Source organism: Lithobates pipiens, unplaced genomic scaffold (assembly GCF_037356315.1).
Source record: "Lithobates pipiens isolate NorthernLeopardFrog02 unplaced genomic scaffold, aLitPip1_a1.2 Scaffold_10, whole genome shotgun sequence".
NCBI lineage: Eukaryota > Metazoa > Chordata > Amphibia > Anura > Ranidae > Lithobates > Lithobates pipiens.
This window is the reverse complement of record NW_027507686.1, coordinates 173,025,147-173,043,034: the sequence shown is the minus strand read 5'-3', so window position 1 is coordinate 173,043,034 and position 17,888 is coordinate 173,025,147. Positions and strand designations below refer to the sequence as shown.

General features: G+C 42.3%; 1 protein-coding gene across 1 annotated transcript in view; it reads left to right on the top strand.

Moving 5' to 3' along the window:
* CRACR2B (calcium release activated channel regulator 2B) overlaps positions 1–17,888 on the top strand; it is a 124,805-nt gene that overhangs the window by 33,735 nt on the left and 73,182 nt on the right. Inside the window, exon 2 of the mRNA XM_077459901.1 lies at positions 6,672–6,735. The gene's annotated coding sequence lies outside the window, so the exon portion shown is untranslated. The remainder of the gene's footprint in view (positions 1–6,671; positions 6,736–17,888) is intronic.

The following is a 17,888-nucleotide window of genomic DNA, read 5'->3' as shown; positions in this document are numbered from 1 at the left end:
GACATCATTTCACAAATTGTGTGACTTCTGAAGGTAATTGGTTGCGCCAGAGCTTTTTATGGGCTTTCATAACAAAGGTGGTGAATATAATACGCACATGCCAATTATCATTTTTTTATTTTTCTATTTCTGAAATTGAAATTGTTTTATGTGTATATATTTTTCAAATTTTACTTCACCAACTTTAGGCTATTTGTGTTCTGATCCATCACATATAATTCAGATTAAAAAAAACATTGAACTAAAGGCTGTAATGTAACAAAATAGGAAAAAGCCAAGGGGGGTGAATACTTTTGCAAGGCACTGTAGATAAGACAAACGAAAGCGGTTTACAACCACTTTAGTTGTGTTTTAAAAAAAAAAAAAAAAGATTGGCACTCCAGGATATTGTTTCCCTACAAAGAGGAATTAACACTGTTTGCTCCAGAGTAATGCTGAAAGTTACAGGTCACTGTGACACACAGTCACCCGCTCTGTGGTATGAACAATGCTTAGAAGTTTTGACTTTCTTTTTTGACATAGACAAGTTTTCTTTCATCTTATTTATTCCAAACTGTAAGGGTAGTAAGTTACTGCTAACTCTCTGTCCACACACATTCAGGATGTTTATACTGTTTGGTTTCTAATTGCATAGAATGGGGAAGGGTTGAAAGTCTTTGTTGGTTTTCTATTACTATCTGTGTCTGTCCTGTTTAAAATGTTGATCTATGCAGTGGCATAACTTTTTAGACCCAGTCTGTGTGGAAAGTGTGGCCTCTTACTGGCAGAATTCACATCTCTTTAATAAGAGACATAAGTTGAATCCACAGAAACCCCCCCCCCCTCCCAGCACAAATCTTTGCTACCCAGTCCCCCCTCTCAGCATAAATCCTCTCCCCCTATAAATTTTGCCTTCCCGCACAAATTCTCCCCCCTCCTGTCAGATCAGGACTTTGTGGGGGTTTGCTTACTCACTCCTTACCCACATTCTTTGCTGCCGAGGGCAGGAACAGTATAGGGTGGGGATAGGGGACGGTTGAGGATGGACAGGACTAGCTAGGGTTTGCAGCTGGTCCTCTGTAAGCAACTTCGTACCATCTGATTATAGATGATTTAGAGTTGCAAGTTACACATCCCATGAATTGATGAACATCAGTATTTTGGTGCAGGAAATGTTATTAGAAGATTCCTGGACATCTTTTGATGGTTCACATTTGCTGCTCTCAGTAGTAATTTAAGATGTTTCACTAACGCTGTTGTAAGATGATTCTCTGTAGACTTGATCTCTCACAAGAAGTCTTGTTGACCGAGTTGGTATCTCCTTTGAGGAATGAAGTTTGAGAGATGAGAGGGCCGTCTTGATATTGTTTAACAATAATTTTACCAGCATGTACACTGTTTCAACCCTGCTTCTTATTGGGATGAGAAATACAGATAATGACCCTACCTAGGTCAGGCTTTTCTGCGCGGGTACAGTTGATACAATCATTTAAACCCTTTCTGTGTTTTGTACTCTTTGGATGTTTTTTCCAGTGGGATTTTAGCTTTTTAGCTTTGTTTTCAAGTGGTTGTATGTAGTCAGTCAAATCGACAAAGAATATACAACATGTACCTTCTAGTGTAGGGGTGTCTATCATTTAACTACTTGGTTACACCCGGTGAAAGTGGGAAGATGGCTGCCTTCAGTTCCGTTCGGTTTTTTTTTTTTTGTCTCAAAATAATTCTTCTACTGTACCAACACATGCGTGCGGCCTGTAAGACAGTACTTCTCCCTGCAAATGGCAAACAAATTACTGCTTTGATCATCTAAAACAGCGTACATAGTGACAGCATTCTTGCCCTTGAGGAAACGCCTTTAACCAGACTTATTTTAGCTCTGGTTTTCTCTGAAAGTCCTTTGTAATGTAGTTCACTATATTTAGATATAAGTGTTGGTAATTTAATGTCCATGGCTGTGCCCGACTGGGGTGTAAGATCTTCAGTAGATACATTTAAGGAGACTGATGTGTGCTTATCACTGTCACATACTGAGCACTTAACTGTAGTTTTGCGGTCCTTGGTAAAGTGCTCAGCAAGTGTTTGACGCCTGAAAAAACCCTCATGGTTCCTTAAGAACTGTTTGTGTCCTTCAAAGTATTTTTCCTTGAACAACATTGTCTGAGAGGATGTGGTCTGTGGTGGATTAGAGAGCAGAGATCGGAGATTGGGTCTTTTCGAATTTCTGTGCTTTTACCACTAGTAGTGGTTGTAACTCCCATCATCTAACATAGACATCCTTTCTAGAGTCTCTGTGTTTAGTGGTTAGATTTATTGTCTTATAGTTGGGGGGGCTAGGACCGCTCAAGCTGATAATTGAGAATCTTGGATCATCCTTGACTTTGACTAAGTGTTTTTTTAAACTTGATGTTCCTCCTTCTACCTTGAACCCACTGTTTTTTTGTTTTTTTTCTCAATTTTTCTTAAATGTTAGGCAGTTTTGTTCCGACTGGGTTAACGCTATATGTATGCCTAAGTAGCTGGGAAATGTGGGTCTTCCTTATTGATCTCCAGTTCTCTTGAGGCTCTTCTGGTAGACTTGATGGCAGTGAACACTTTACTTTGGATAACCGGCAACTTTTGCAAACAAATTGCCAGCTCCATAATTAGCCATTTTATACCGAGGGTAATGTGAAATACTCAAGCAAATTTAATGTCATCTTATGCTTTTACATATCGCTTTAATTTGTGATCCTTTGTTTTTCCTGGGCTTCACAGAACTGACTTGGTTTTCATGGTTGGTGTTGTAAGGATTCCCTAAACCTTTCCATAAACATAGTGAAGCCTAAGGATGTCATGAGCTTTGCCTCGCTACCAGGGACATACGGTGAGGTCAGTGGCTGGTGAGGCACTGGCTAGTATCAGAGCCAGATACACACAGGTTACATATTCACAAGTTGCGTATTCGATTCTCATTATGTAGGCAATTGCAGTTCTACTAGTTCTGCTCCTTTTTAACAAAAAATATTTACAAACAATGTTCCTTTAACCACATGCTGATCAGCGCACAACGTTTTACGTCGGCACAATGGCACGACTGGGGAAAAAGGGCATACAAGTACACCCCCTTTAAGTACTCTATGTCCGCCGGGGGCCCACAATCGTGTCATGGAGCGACAGAACGGGGAGATGCCCGTTGTAAACAAGCCATTTCCCTGTTCTGTCTTGCAACATGACAGAGATCTATTGCTCCCTGTCATCGGGAGCAGTGATCTGTCATAGTGAGACAATTCCCCCCCCCCCCCCCAGTTAGAATCACTCCCTAGGACACTCTTAACCCCTTTGATTGCCCCCTAGTGTTTAACCCCCTTCCCTGCCAGTGTCATTTACACAGTAATCCGTGCATTTGTATAGCACTGATCACTGTATAAGTGACAATGGTCCCAAAATAGTGTCAAAAATGTCCCATGTGTCTGCCATAATATCGCAGTCACAATAAAAAATCTCAGATCGCCGCCATTACCAATAAAAAAATAATAAAAATGCCATAAATCTATCCCCTATTTTGTAGATGCTATAACTTTTGCGCAAACCAATCAATCTACATATTTTTGGTAAAAATCGCAAAATGTGTATAAGAATACATATCGGCCTATATATTTTTTTTTTGAGAAAAAAAAAGGACGTCAATTTTGTTTGGGTGCAATGTCGCAATTGTCCATTAAAGCGACGCAGTGCCATATCGCAAAAAGTGCTCTGGTCAGTAAGGGGGTAAATCCTTCCGCGACTGGAGGAGTTAGATGTTTTTCTATCACCCTTTTTGTTGATGCTGGAATATATATATATATATATATATATATATATATATATATATATATATATATATATATATATATATATATATATATATATATATATATATATATATATTTTATTAAAATTAGTATATGTGTTTCGGGGTTCTGAGTAGTTTTTCTAGCCAAAAAATTATGATTTTTACATGAAGGAGAGAAGTGTCAGAATTGGCCTGGGTGGCAAGTGGTTAATTACCGTAAGTAATATACAAATAATTATTATATGTTGTTTTTAAGGTAATTTTAACTATATTTTTAAAAACTGTACTCAAGCAGGTGGCTTAACGGACAAATTGCTAAAGTTTGACGTTATAAATTCAAAATAGTACTGTTACAGTAAATGGGTAAACAGAGGCGGCTCTAGGCTTTGTGGGGCCTTAGGCAAAACTTAGGCATGAGGCCCCACTCACACCCATAATGGGAAAAATAATTTAAAGTGATAAAAAATAACTGTATAAGGAGGGTAATTGGACAGAGTACAGGGGGGAGCAGGACACAGCACAGGGGAAGGGTAAGCGGGCACAATACAGGGGGCAGGAGGGTACAGCACAGGGAAAGGGTAAGTGGGCACAGTACAGGGGGCAGGAGGGTACAGTACAGGGGGAGCAGAAAGGCACAGCACAGGGTGGAGGGTAAGTGGGCACAGTACAGGGGGTAGGAGGGTACAGCACAGGGGGATGGTAAGTGGGCACAGTATAGGGGCAGGAGGGTACAGTACAGGGGGAGCAGAAAGGCACAGCACAGGGGGAGGGTAAGTGGGCACAGTACAGGGGGCAGGAGGGCACAGCACAGGGGAGGGTAAGTGGGCACAGTACAGGGGACAGGAGTGCACAGCACAGGGCGGGAATGCAAGTGGGCACAGTACAGGGGGCAGGAGAGTATAGTAAAGGAGGGAGCAGGAGGGCACATCACAGGGGGAGGCTAAGTGGGCACAGTACAGCGGAAGCTAAGTGGGCATAGTACAGGGGGCAGGAGGGTACAGTAAAGGGGGAGCAGGAAGGCACAGAACGTGGGAAGTAAGTGGACAGAGTACGGGGGGCAGGAGGGAACAGTACAGGGGGAGCAGGAGGGCACGGCACAGAGAGGGCAAGTGGGCACAGTACAGGGGGCAGGAGGGTATAGTAAAAGAGGGCACAGCACAGGGGGAGAGTAGGTGGGCAGAGTACAGTGGAAGGTAAGTGGACATAGTACAGGGGGCAGGAGGGTACAGTACAGGGGGAGCAAGAAGGCACAGAACAGGGGAGGTAAGTGGGAACAGTACAGGGGGCAGGAGGGTACAGTACAGGGGGAGCAGGAAGGCACAGCACAGGAGGGAGGGTAAGTGGGCATAGTACAGGGGGTAGGAGGGCACAGCACAAGGGGAAGGTAAGTGGGCACAGTACAGGGGCAGGATGGGACAGTACAGGGGGAGCAGGAAGGCACAGCACAGAGGGGAGGGTAAGTGGGCACAGTACAGGGGGCAGGAGGGCACAGCATAGGGGGAGGGTAAGTAGGTACAGTACAGGGGGTAGGAGGGTACAGTACAGGGGGAGGGTAAGTGGACAATACAGGGGGCAGGAGGGTACAGTACCAGGGGGGTAGGAGGGCACAGAAGAGGGGGAGGATAAGTGGGCACAGTACAGAGGGCAGGAGGGCACAGCACAGGGGGAAGGTAAGTGGGCACAGTACAGGGGGCAGGAGGGCACAGCACAGGGGGAGGGTAAGTGGGCACAGTACAGGGGGAGGAGGGCACAGCACAGGAGGAGGGTAAGTGGGCACAGTACAGGGGGCAGGAGGGTAAAGTACAGGGGGAGGGTGAGTGGGCACAGCACAGGAGGGAGGGTAAGTGGTCACATTACAGGGGGGAGGAGGGCACAGCACAGGGGGAGGGTAAGTGGGCACATGACCGGGGCAGGAGGGTACAGTACAGGGGAGGGTAAGTGGGCACAGGACAAGAGAGTAAGGTAAAGGAGAGAGCTGCAGGGCACAGCACAGAGGGAGGATAAGTGGTTAAGGTACAGGGGGAGTGGAAGGAAAGAAAGATACCCAATTCATCAGAGTGCCCCCCCCAGAGACCCCTCTTAGAGACCCCCTTGTCCTCTTTAAGATCCACATAATTTATTTGCTTTACCGGCAGGAATAAGGTACCGTGAGAGCCGAAGTTGGGGGGGGGCGGAGCTGAGAGGTGGAGCGGTTCTACAGAATTCTCCTGTGTTTACAGCGGCTGAGCAGCAGATCCAAAAAGGGTTACCAAGGCAGGCGGGGAGAGAGGCACCGAGCGGAGGAACAGACTGGCACAGCTAAGAATCCTCCTTGAGTGGAGCGCAGTGCCGGAAGTTCGGGACTTGGTCTGACACTGGCTTCATCCCCTGATGGGTCAGCGGGGCAGACAGGAGAAGTGGGCGGAAGGAGGAGGAGCAGCAGCATTAGCAGCTCTCTCTCCTCTCCTGCTTGTGAAGGGAGAATGGAAGTGTCAGCGCTGGCTCTGAGCGGCTGTCCCTGGCTGTGATCCGGAGCTATCAGTGAGCTCCGATCAAACGGTAAACAACCCGCTATCTCTCCATGTAGCAGTAAGTGGAGTAAGCACTGTGCTTATGGCGGGGGAGATCCGCCATCAACACAGCTCTTTAATTAGGCAAACTAGGCAGCCGCGAGGCCCCTGTCAGTGCAAGGCCTTAGGCGACCGCCTAATATGCCTAATTAGAGAGCCGCCTCTGTGGATAAATGATTATGTTATAACATATTGCATAATAATATATTATTTAGCTTGATTAAAAAAGTACCTTTTCACAGGTATGTGCAGGATGGGGCTCTCCGTGGGAGGGGAATGTCTCAATGCTCTACAGACTGTTTACTAGCTTCCTGACTAAATTGTCTTACCAGGTGGCGTGGGAGAGGGACCTGGACCTGGAGGAAATGGCGCAAATGGAGTTCAAGAATTCATAAGGTATCCTCAATGTTACCCTGATTGAGGCAGGATACAAACTACAAGCTAGAGGGTACCTAGTGCCGGAGCGCCTGTCTAAAATGTATCCTGGAGCTTCACCCTCCTGCTTCAGGGGTTGTGGCCAGACACCTATGGTGGATATGCCCCAAGATTCGGCTTTTGGATGAGGGTTCATTGATTTATATTTTCGGTCTCAATGGTTAATATCATTAAAGGTGCTAGGGTTGCTTTATTGAATAAACCAGTGGATAATGTATCCCAAAATTGCCATTGCCGCAGCATGGAAAAGTACTGTTACAGATATACCAATAATGAAACGCAAGCTTACGTGGATCATGTTGAATGAAAAAATTGTGATTCTGACAATCCATACCTGTCAGAAACCATGTCACACCGAGACAAAAGTACAGTATAGTTAAATCACACTTGTTTAATAAAAAAGTAAATAGAACAAACATAGCCAAAGTTCGGTAACCAGAACAGATAGTCACACAAGCCAGAAAGTCAGGAAAGAATGTCAGCCAAGCAAGTCTTTAACAGGAACGCAGGAGATGATCTCTGCCTTCGCCTTGGTCAACATCACAGAGACTATCTGGGCTGCACGGCTTAAGTAGGCAGGACTGACGAGTAGGATATCAACAGGTGAGTCACTGGAGTGATAGGAGCTGGCAATTAGCTGGCAGCTGAGTGGCCAGCTCAGAGGAAGGGAGGGTTGAGCCCAGCCCTGACGATATCCATCAATAAACCATGGTCCCCTTGGCTTGCCTACTTGCAGGTCCCTAATGCATAGAGATATTAAGCCAGCTGGTGGGAGGCTCCGGGATGGATTTCCCTCTTTCCTTGTTCCTATCCCATTTCCTCTTTTTTCTTTTCGCAGTTTTTAGCCAAACTTGGCATCGCATGTATGTAGCTCCTTTTTTGTAACCCAGCCTATTCTGGGCACATTTTGGGCAATTTGATCCCTCATATGGCATAGTTACAATGGTGATAGTTGCAAGTGCCTTAACTATCGCACAATTTGAGTAAGGGGCATTATTACCACTAATACTATTTCATCAGGATTAAGTTATAGCAATGCTAGGCTTCCAAGCCCATGAACTTTTGTATCTGCTTCGAGGGGTTAACCGGATGGTGTACCTCCTACATTTATATTACTAGAGTGCTCTAGTAGTATATAAAAAGTTAATGTCTTCCTGTTAAACCCCAGTTTATCCACGTTGGAGGTCCCCACGGCAGTTCTTATCAAGGTGCTGTGGTCCTCATCATTTTCTACCCAGCCTGGTATTTGTATGTTTCCCTGTTGCATGCTTGGAGCAGACGAGGATTGTTCGCTGCTCCTTTTTATAGCATCCCTTTTTTTGTTTTGTTTTTTTGTTTTTTATCTTGCATGTTTTCTAAAAAAAAAAAAACAAAAAAAAAACGATTGAAACAGAAAAAAGTATCTTTTTTTCAGGAACAGCAGATTCTCTCTCTTAACTGTGCGAAAAAAACAAACCCATGGGATTATGGGTAAACCTTATACCCATAAACTCATGTTTTTTTTCCCTTGTAGTTAAAAGGGCTGGGCTGGAAGGGAGCAGCAGCTCATGCAGACCAGGGCTTTAAGCTGGCAGTTGGGCTTTTTGTTATAGTCCATTTTGACTGTTCCTCACTCTCTAAACTGCTGGTTGACTCCCCTGGTCTCCATTCCTGCTCATGATTTCATGTTTTTCTGTATGCCTTTCTATCTGTTCTTTTTGAATTATTTATAGTATCTTATTGCTATAACTACAGTGAATGACCCATAGACCTAGATATGTAAGAAAAAAAAAAAAAAGTTTATTGCATTTGATAAAACAATATTGAAACAGAAAATGTATGTCTGTGCATATCACGTACACAAGGGGACTGGGGAGATTTACTAAAACTGGAGCACTCGGAATCGTTTGCAGTTGTGTATGATAGCCAATCGGCTTTTAACTTCAGATTGTTCAGTTAAGCTTTGACAATAAAAATTGGAAGCTGATTGGTTTCTATGCAGAACTGCACCAGATTTTGCACACTCCAGTTATAATAAATCTCCCCCGAGTCTCAATTTCTCCTAGACTTGGAACAATGCATTACTCAATAAATGAATAGTAGAATTTTAGGGCCTCTACATGTCACAGAAGTTCTGACACTGGACTGCTAAATATGGATGGAAGGCTTTAAGAGCCCTTTCACACTGTGCCACCTAGAGCGCCAGCGGTAAAGCGGCGCTATTTTTATTTTTACTTTACTGACGTTTTAGCTGCGCTAGCGGCCAAAAAGGGGTTAAATCTGCTTCAACTTTAACTTCAAGACTTCAACTTTCGCGTGGTTTTGTTTTGTAGCACATTGCTGTATGTTCGCCAAACTCAGTGTGTTTTATAATCAGACCAATATAATGCTGCTTTGTTTTTCAAAGTGATGAAATGGTTTCCTTGATATCGAACACTTGTGATAATGAGCCAAATAAAATGCCAGGTTGACACTGGCACTGCAGATGGTTCTAACAATGTACAACACAAATCCGGTCCAAATATAACAGAATATTGTTTACAAAGAATGACATAATGGGAGATTAGTAGATGCAATCTGGGCATGAGTACACTGTATGATGATGTACATAAAAAACTGGATGATCGTTTGTAAAACAGAATGTATTTCACTGTCCACTACATAAAATAATGTGATTGAAACTGACACATGGGAATATAAAGTGAACATTTGTTACGTCTGTCTACAACAAAATACTGATAGCTGTTGCTTTACTAATATTATCGTGAGAAGCCAGATCATTTGGCAAATACCACAAAATCTATAGAAGTGTATGGCGGTGCTTATGCATATATTCCCTCTTATAATAAATGTTTTCAATATGTGTTCAATATCCGATTTACACTGTGGATTCTGGGACTACCCACACATTAAAGCAGACCCTCGCCTTAAAAGTCATTTTGTGCTGCGCTGCGTCATCCCGACTTTGTATCTTACAAATGGACGTTCTTTTCTTTTTCATTTTCTTTTTTTTTCCACTATTGTTTTTGGGCTCTACTATGGGTACAAGCAACAACTAACATATACATATATGGTATGGCTGCGATCGTCAGACGCAGGAGATATTACTTTGGGTTGTTCTTTGGAAAATAATGGTAGTAGCAAGAAATATACAGCTACATTTTAAAAAACAAAGTTGTTTTTTTTATTTTTATTTTTTTACTATTTTGGGCCAGTTTTTCTTTGATTCTAGAATAAAATCAGGAGATATCCATTACCATTTACCACCAAGAGGATGCTCAATTTGTCCTGAAAAAACATGGTATAATTCGTTAGTGATATGTACGGTTTTACTAACGCATGTCAAAGTTGCAAAATTGTGCTTGGGTATTAAGATTTGTTTTACCATTAGGCACATCTAAAATGAGTGTCCATTCAGGTTAACTGTGTTGGTGCACCAGTGATAATCTTCAATGTCAGTTTTGTGCAAGTTGATCCAAAAACATATACAGTTAGATATTAATTAGTGGAACGACTCTGGTCGTGAACTGAATTGGTCGTGAACAGAGGTAAATTTCAATGTAAATCCGGTTAATCCATTCTGAACTTTGTTTCATATTTATGTCGTTCAAAAAAAAAATAAGTACAGTTCCTGCTCTGTTGCACATTCTTTTTTTTTTTTTTTTTTTTTTTTTCTCAATCAAAGGTTTTATTGAAATTAAGATCATGTTTACAGTCAAGGTTTGAATACACGTATTGTTTCAGGCAGTCTGTAAACATCTGTTGCACATTCTAATATCGCTCTGCAGTTTCTGCATTTCCGCTCTGCACATTCTTGTCACCTGCATTTCTGCTCTGCAAATTCTTCTTAAAACATCTTAATTTTCTTTGGAGCCATACTGGATGTCAGGTACAGTACAGTATATGCTAAAAAAGCACACAACTGTAACAGCAAGTGTGCACAAGGATGTGTACAGTACTGTACAGTATGGGCTAAAAAGCACAGCTTTAAAATACTGTAAGTGTCTTAGAGTACTTTACACTGTGGTCGTGATCCACCTACAGGAAGTCGCTACCACGTATCAGAGCAGGGAAAATGGCCATGGCTCGTGTTTGTGAGCCAAAGCCAAGTTCGTGTACCAAAGCAAATGTTTATGAACTTTTCTGTTTGTGAACTGAAGTATCACTGTACTTCAGTGAAATCCTCAAATTCACTACATGTGATGCACACCACTCCCCAGTGCTCAAATGCTCAAATGCCTAAACAATTTCCCAAAAATTGTTTACAAGTCAGTGTTTGGATAAAGCCTGCCTTTTTAGCTACACAAAGCCACAGGTTTTCATTGTGCACCATTTCAGCCTTTTAGCTTCCGGTATCCTAATGACCAATGGAATTACCAGTTGATAAGGGGGATGTCAGTTGCCTGCATAGCATCCTTGCTTGACCCTCCCCTCCCCCTCTCCATCAGCATTGAGGGCACCTTATCTGAGTGAGAAGAAAAATATTGGAATACTGGTCAGTACCAGTTTAAAAAAGTGTGTTTGCTTTGGAAGAATAAGTCACCTCTAATGCTGGGTGTCCTACATGTGTGGATGTTTCCGCGTTATGCAAAACTATTAGAATAGGTTTTACATTTTATAATGTGGTACCTCGAGACTGTCCATAATTTATAAAGAGTGCCTTGATTGAAAAAAGTTGAGAAACTCTGATCTAGAGTGTTCTAAAACGGTAATCCAAAGGTCACTCCATATACATTGTCTTAGTGTGTTGGGGTGTTGTTCAAAATAAATGGCACTGCATGCAAAATTTTATTACCCCATCCACTATGCAGATTTGAACTTAAATTGCCTTTTGTCTTCTCAAATAGGTAAGAGAAACTGGTGCATTTTTAAATGGACCAACTATAAAATGCTAGGCGTTTTGTTTATCAATTGCTTTGGCATGGCATTTTAAGAGCTGTCCTCCCTTTTTTTTTTTTTTTTTTTTTTTTTTTTTTCCCCCTTCATTAGGCCAATTTATACTCTGATAATCTTCGTTCACACTTGCTGTGGAATTTGCCATGATCTACCAGATTTCAGAGGCAGTTAAGGCTGGGTTCACACTACTGCGAATTGGATGCAGATTTGGTTGCATTGCATTATCACCCCAGAACTACATGCCAAGCAACAAGTTAGGGCATTGACTCCAGTGGGCACATTTGTCAAGCAGCACCACCTGCCAAACATGACAGGCTGAGTTCAATTTGGCATACTGTAAAGCGAAGCATCACAGCCAGCTGCCATGTTATTTTGTAGGTATGGATAGTAAAAGCACAGATCAATTTCCAGTTTTTACTGCTCCTTTTGCTGCCTGTGTTAACTCCACCTTAGTGTTAGCAAAAAATGTATGTAAAAAAATAAGTCTGGACATTGGAGACTCTTGCACTGATGGTTTATAGTCTAATTTTAACCACTTGCTTACTGGGCACTTAAACACCCTTCCTGCTCAGACCAATTTTCAGCTTTCGGTGCTCTCACACTTTGAATGACAATTACTCAGTCATGCAACACTGTACCCAAATTAATTTTTTGTCCTTTTTTTCCCACAAATAGAGCTTTCTTTTGGTGGTATTTGATCACCTCTGGGGTTTTTATTTTTTGCGCTATAAATGAAAAAAGACCGAAAATTTAGAAAAAAAACGCATATTTCTTTGTTTCTGTGACAGAATTATGCAAATTATTAATTTTTCTTCATAAATTTTGGCCACAATTTATAGTGCTACATATCTTTGGTAAAAATAACCCAAATTAGTGGATATTATTTGGTCTTTGTGAAAGTTGGAGAGTCTACAAGCTGTGGTGCGAATCGCACAAAATTGATAACATCTGATGTACTGGTGGCCTATCTCGCTTCTTGTGACCCGAACAAGTCAGGAAAGTACAAATACCCCCCAAATGACCCCTTTTTGGAAAGTAGACATTCCAAGGTATTTAGTAAGAGGCATAGTGAGCTTTTTGATGTTGCCATTTTTTTCCCACAATTCTTTGCAAAATTAAGATTTTTCATTTTTTTTTCTCCACAAAATTGTCATTGTAATAGGTTATTTCTCTCACATGGCATGTGTATACCACAAATGACACCCCCAAAAAATTCTGCTACTCCTCCTGAGTATTACAATACCACATGTGTGGGACTTTTTCACAGCCTGGCCACATAGAGAGGCCCAACATGCAGGTAGCGCCATCATGTGTTCTAGGAACATAAATTACACATCTAACTTGTTGACTATTTATTACACTTTTGAAGCACCAGGACAATGACACGTGACACTGATGACAGATGACACTTATACGTGGCACTAATGACACGTGGCACTGATGACAGATGGCACTAATATGTGGCACTGATGACCGATGGCACTAATATGTGGCACTGATGACACGTGGCACTTATACGTGGCACTGATGACACGTGGCACTGATGACAGATGGCACTAATATGTGGCACTGATGACAGATGGCACTAATATGTGGCACTGATGACACGTGACACTGACAACAGATGGCACGTGACACTGACAGGTGGCACTGATGACAAATGGCACTGATACGTGGCACTGATGACAGATGGCACTAATACGTGGCACTGATGACAGATGGCACTATGTGGCACTGATGACACGTGGCACTGATGACAGATGGCACTTATACGTGGCACTGGGGACAGATGGCACTGGGGACAAATGGCACTGGGGGCAGGTAGCACTGGGGGCAGGTAGCACTGGGGTGGATGGCACTGGGAGCAGGATGGCACTGCTGGGGGAGGATGGATGGCACTGCTGGGGGAGGATGGCACTTTCTTTTTTTACTTTTTTTTTTTTTCAAAAAGCAAAGCAGAACGGCTGCCGCTGCAGCCGTTCATCTCTCCCCTCTCACACTCTGTCTGTGTGAGGAGGTAGAGCGGCGCTGAGATGATCTCATATGTTTAAATATGAGATCATCTCCCATTGGACACGCCGATCGCGCTGTAAACGGCCGTTGTGATTGGCCGTTTACAGCGATCTGTGTTTGCCTGTCCCCGGGGGACACGGCGAACACAGAACTTCCGCGATGCACGCCCGCGGCGGCGCGCATTGCGGAAGTAAACATTAGGACGTCCAGGGACGGCCTCCCGGACGAACGCGCCTGCTCTACGGCCGTCATTCGGCTATAGGGCAGGCGCGAGGTGGTTAAATGGCATCATTCATTTTGGGATTTTGTTTTCTTTTGTGTTTATGAAATGTGACGCCTACCCTAATTTTTCAGGAGACTGATGGTGACTACTGGAGGTAGGGAGGGCTGACATATTTCCTTGGGGTGCAGGTAACTAGGCATAGTGGGTGATGAACAAGAAAAGTTGGGCTCCAGTCACTATTATGCTTGAACAAAGAGCACGTTATGTCTCACAACAGGAAAAATGTGGGAGAGAGGGGATAGGGCACAGGACACCCTTAGTCAAAAATATGAACGATCAGCAAACAGGCAGATTGGCAGACTCCTAAGACAAAAATGATGAGATAAGGTAAAAGACAGTACAGGAAAAGAACCTTTAAGCTGAACCAGCACATCTGTACTTTGTAGGATAGGCTATCTCCTATAGTAACTGAGCTTTACTCACAGTATCATACTGAACTCTTTTGGATGGGTTCTCTCCAGAAGCTCTCCCAGCCACCTCATGGATCCCCAGGCTGTGAAGAATCTCCTCTGGTGCTTCTCTTGAACTCCATCCCTCTCAGAATTGATCTTTGGCTGGCTTTCCTCTGCATAATCTTGAACACCCGGATAGACCTTGGATAGGCCTAGCAGCCAGCAGACCATCTGATTAGGCCCCAGGCTTTAGGCCTAGCTGCCAGGAGCTGTTCCACACATCCACCCATGCCGCAGCCCTGGGCGGGAAAACTAACATCACCTGAATTCTTACAAATAAATACCCTTTCACAGCATTCAGAAAGGTATGTTTATTCATAGCCTGTAGCTCATCACTCTAATGTCAAAGGCAACAACACCACCTACTGACAAAAGGAAGAAACTGTTAAAGAGGATTAGTAGGGAAGCCATTTGACCTCTAAACACTACAAATTAGCCAGGCTGGCTACCACCCACCATAACTAAATTTAACTGTAGCCCTATTCTAGGACGAGGGTGCTGCATACATAAGAAACAGTTTAAACTGCCAGGCATTTAGTTATGGATGCCATAATTCCATTTATTGTTAGCAAAAATTTGATCAGTTTCTACTCTGCTCATATTAAAAATGCAAGTTGGAAAACTTGCCTCATACAATTTATTTATTATCACAAACTCCACAATTTTGAAACCTTTTTAAAAATTAACAATTTTGCTTAGTATAGCTCTTAAAAGTATTGAAATGTTCCAGTGATCCAACTATTAAGCTGTTAGCTCAGCTAGTACTTCTTCTATGTGTGCCAATTTACAAAGGTACAATATTTTTTTTTTTTTTACACACACCCTTGTTAATCCTGTGTAAAAGTTTTTTTTATAGGAAAACACACCTGTCTGCTCCACCTCCCAGACATTCATTTGATCATTTGGATACGGCCCAACCTTATCTCTTGCTAAAGTTCAGCTATTATTCTCTGACCAAATATAATGCTAATTCAACGTTAATGAGAGCCAATATTTATGTATTTTTATTAAATAAGTATATTTGCTTTGCAGATTTTAAACACCCATATCATTGGACACATTAGACACACACACACACACACACACACACACACACACACACACACACACACACACACACACACACACACACGTTATTTCTTCAGAAATGCCATAATTTTTGTCTAAAGGAACTGTAATGTCCTTTACTGCATTTCAGATGTCTTCCTTTTTTGTATCGCCAATCATCCCCCCCCCCCCCTCCCAACACAAATCCCCCAAATCACAACTCATAGCACCCCCCAATTTTACCTCCTAGACTAATTTATACCCCCTACCTCTCCCCAAATTCCCCCTCGGACCACAAATCCCGTCCCCATCAATTTCCTTGTGGTGTCCCCTCCCTCCCACACCTCTCATGATACCACAGTGCCCAGGGCAGCCGCCGATCCTGCCCACCTCTTGTCCCAGCCCTGCTGGTGCCCATATTCCAGGAGATGGCTATCACTACCTGACTCTTGCAGCCGACCCCAGAACCAGTAATGCCTGGTATATAAAATGAGATTATTGGACAAATGATTGACAATTTGTTTTTTGCATGCTAGTCTCATATTCGAAAAGTGAGGTTGCTAAAGTTATGAAAATTCTCATACGACTAAATACGAATAAAAAAATCGGAAACAATGTCATGTATTGTATTTGTATTATATTTTCGGACAACAACTGTACTGATTAAATGAAAATCATACGAGAATTTTTCATGCTTGGCAGCGGATGGTGAATCACTATAGAATGCTGCTGGAGTCTCTGGATGTGTGAGTATGTTTGTTTATTTGGATGCTATAACAAAAAAGGCAAAGGGGTATAAAAAAAAAATACATGAGAGGTGGGTGTTATCTTTAGCAGTTATTGTGGCCATAATAGCCATGACTTTTCTTCCGAACAATTTAGACTCCATTTAGATAACATGCAATCAAACTGAGTTGATCGACTAGGGCAGGGCAGAAAATGATTGATCATTTTGTATCGATCAGCATCACTGAGATACTTTGTTCATGAATACAATCTTACCTTGATTGATCAGATTATGAGATTATATGTTGGAAAGAGATGCCATTGATAATGTACAGTTATAAGTTATGATCGTAACATTGGTTGAAATCCACTTTCTTGTGTGTGGCATATTGGTCAAATGGGTTGTCAACTATAAATCAATTTGGAAGAGAACACCTGGAAAATAAATCAATAATTTATTGAAGCGTATGGTCACCATTTGGCAGAATCATTTTAGCTTGCCTGCTTCTAGTGGCTAATCTACAAATATATGCATAAATGGCTTGTTCGGGAAAACTGAGTCTGTAACGGACCCGTCGCACACTCCACTTGAGTGCTTCCATCAGTATACCGCTTCCTCTTGTCTGAACATGGATATCAGATAATATAGCCACATATCGCAATCAAGAACTAGGCAGGAATCGTTTGGCTGCAAAGCTGGAACTTTTATTGAACAAACTTGCACAGAATATATACCCCATATGAGGACATCCCCCCCCCAATCATATTACCCTAACAATATAAACTTCAGACAGCAATATAATTACAACAACCAACCTATACTATAAACATTACGTTAATTGCACAATTAGCTATCAGAGTGACTCTGTGCCCACCCAGACTATTCAGAGATCTCATTCCAGGTCAGATCCTTACAATATTGAATACAGTGTACTGTACAATACACATTACAAGTATAAACACAACCCACAATTTTTTGCTAGCAGACAGACAATAGGCGAGTTAATTAGCACAAATGACAATGAGTGAAAGACCCTTAGGAGGCGCACTAGACCTTCTTGCAATAGACTCATTATAGCAGGCAACCGCAGATGGATGGCTTGCTGATGAGTGCCAAGCTGGCAGAGACCATCATGGTCTCCTTAATGTCCTTTTTGCATTACATACCAAACAGCTTCCTAAATGCTTGTAGCGCCCTCAAACGCCAGTGCCCATAGTCGGTAGGCTAGAGGCTAGCATTCAGTCCTCTCCAAAAGCCTCTGTCTTGGGTGAATCTATCACAAAGTGTATTGAGGTTTTTTTTATACTGCAAATACTAATACGTTCTATGTCGGAGAATACATACATCAGATTTAGATGTTTGTGTGAGTGGCAGTTCAAAAATAGCGAGGGATCTTGTTAGGTAGGATAATTGTGAGGCAAGCATTGTTTACATACTTCTGTTTACATACTTCTTTTTATTCTCATATTGCTTTCATGTAGTGTTTTGTATATTGGGTGTGGAGTGCTGCAAGACAGTTGGACCTTGCATTTTTACATAAGGTTCCTCAGAACAGTAGAATTGATCTCCCCCAAAACATTGGTTACAGGTTTCCTAGTCACTTTTAGTATATTTTTCTGTGCATGCCTACTGTTAACACTTTGCAGATGCTCACTATAAGATTTTGCATACATTTGATTTACTGTGTTTTTTTAATTCATGCTCTGTAGTATAGTTC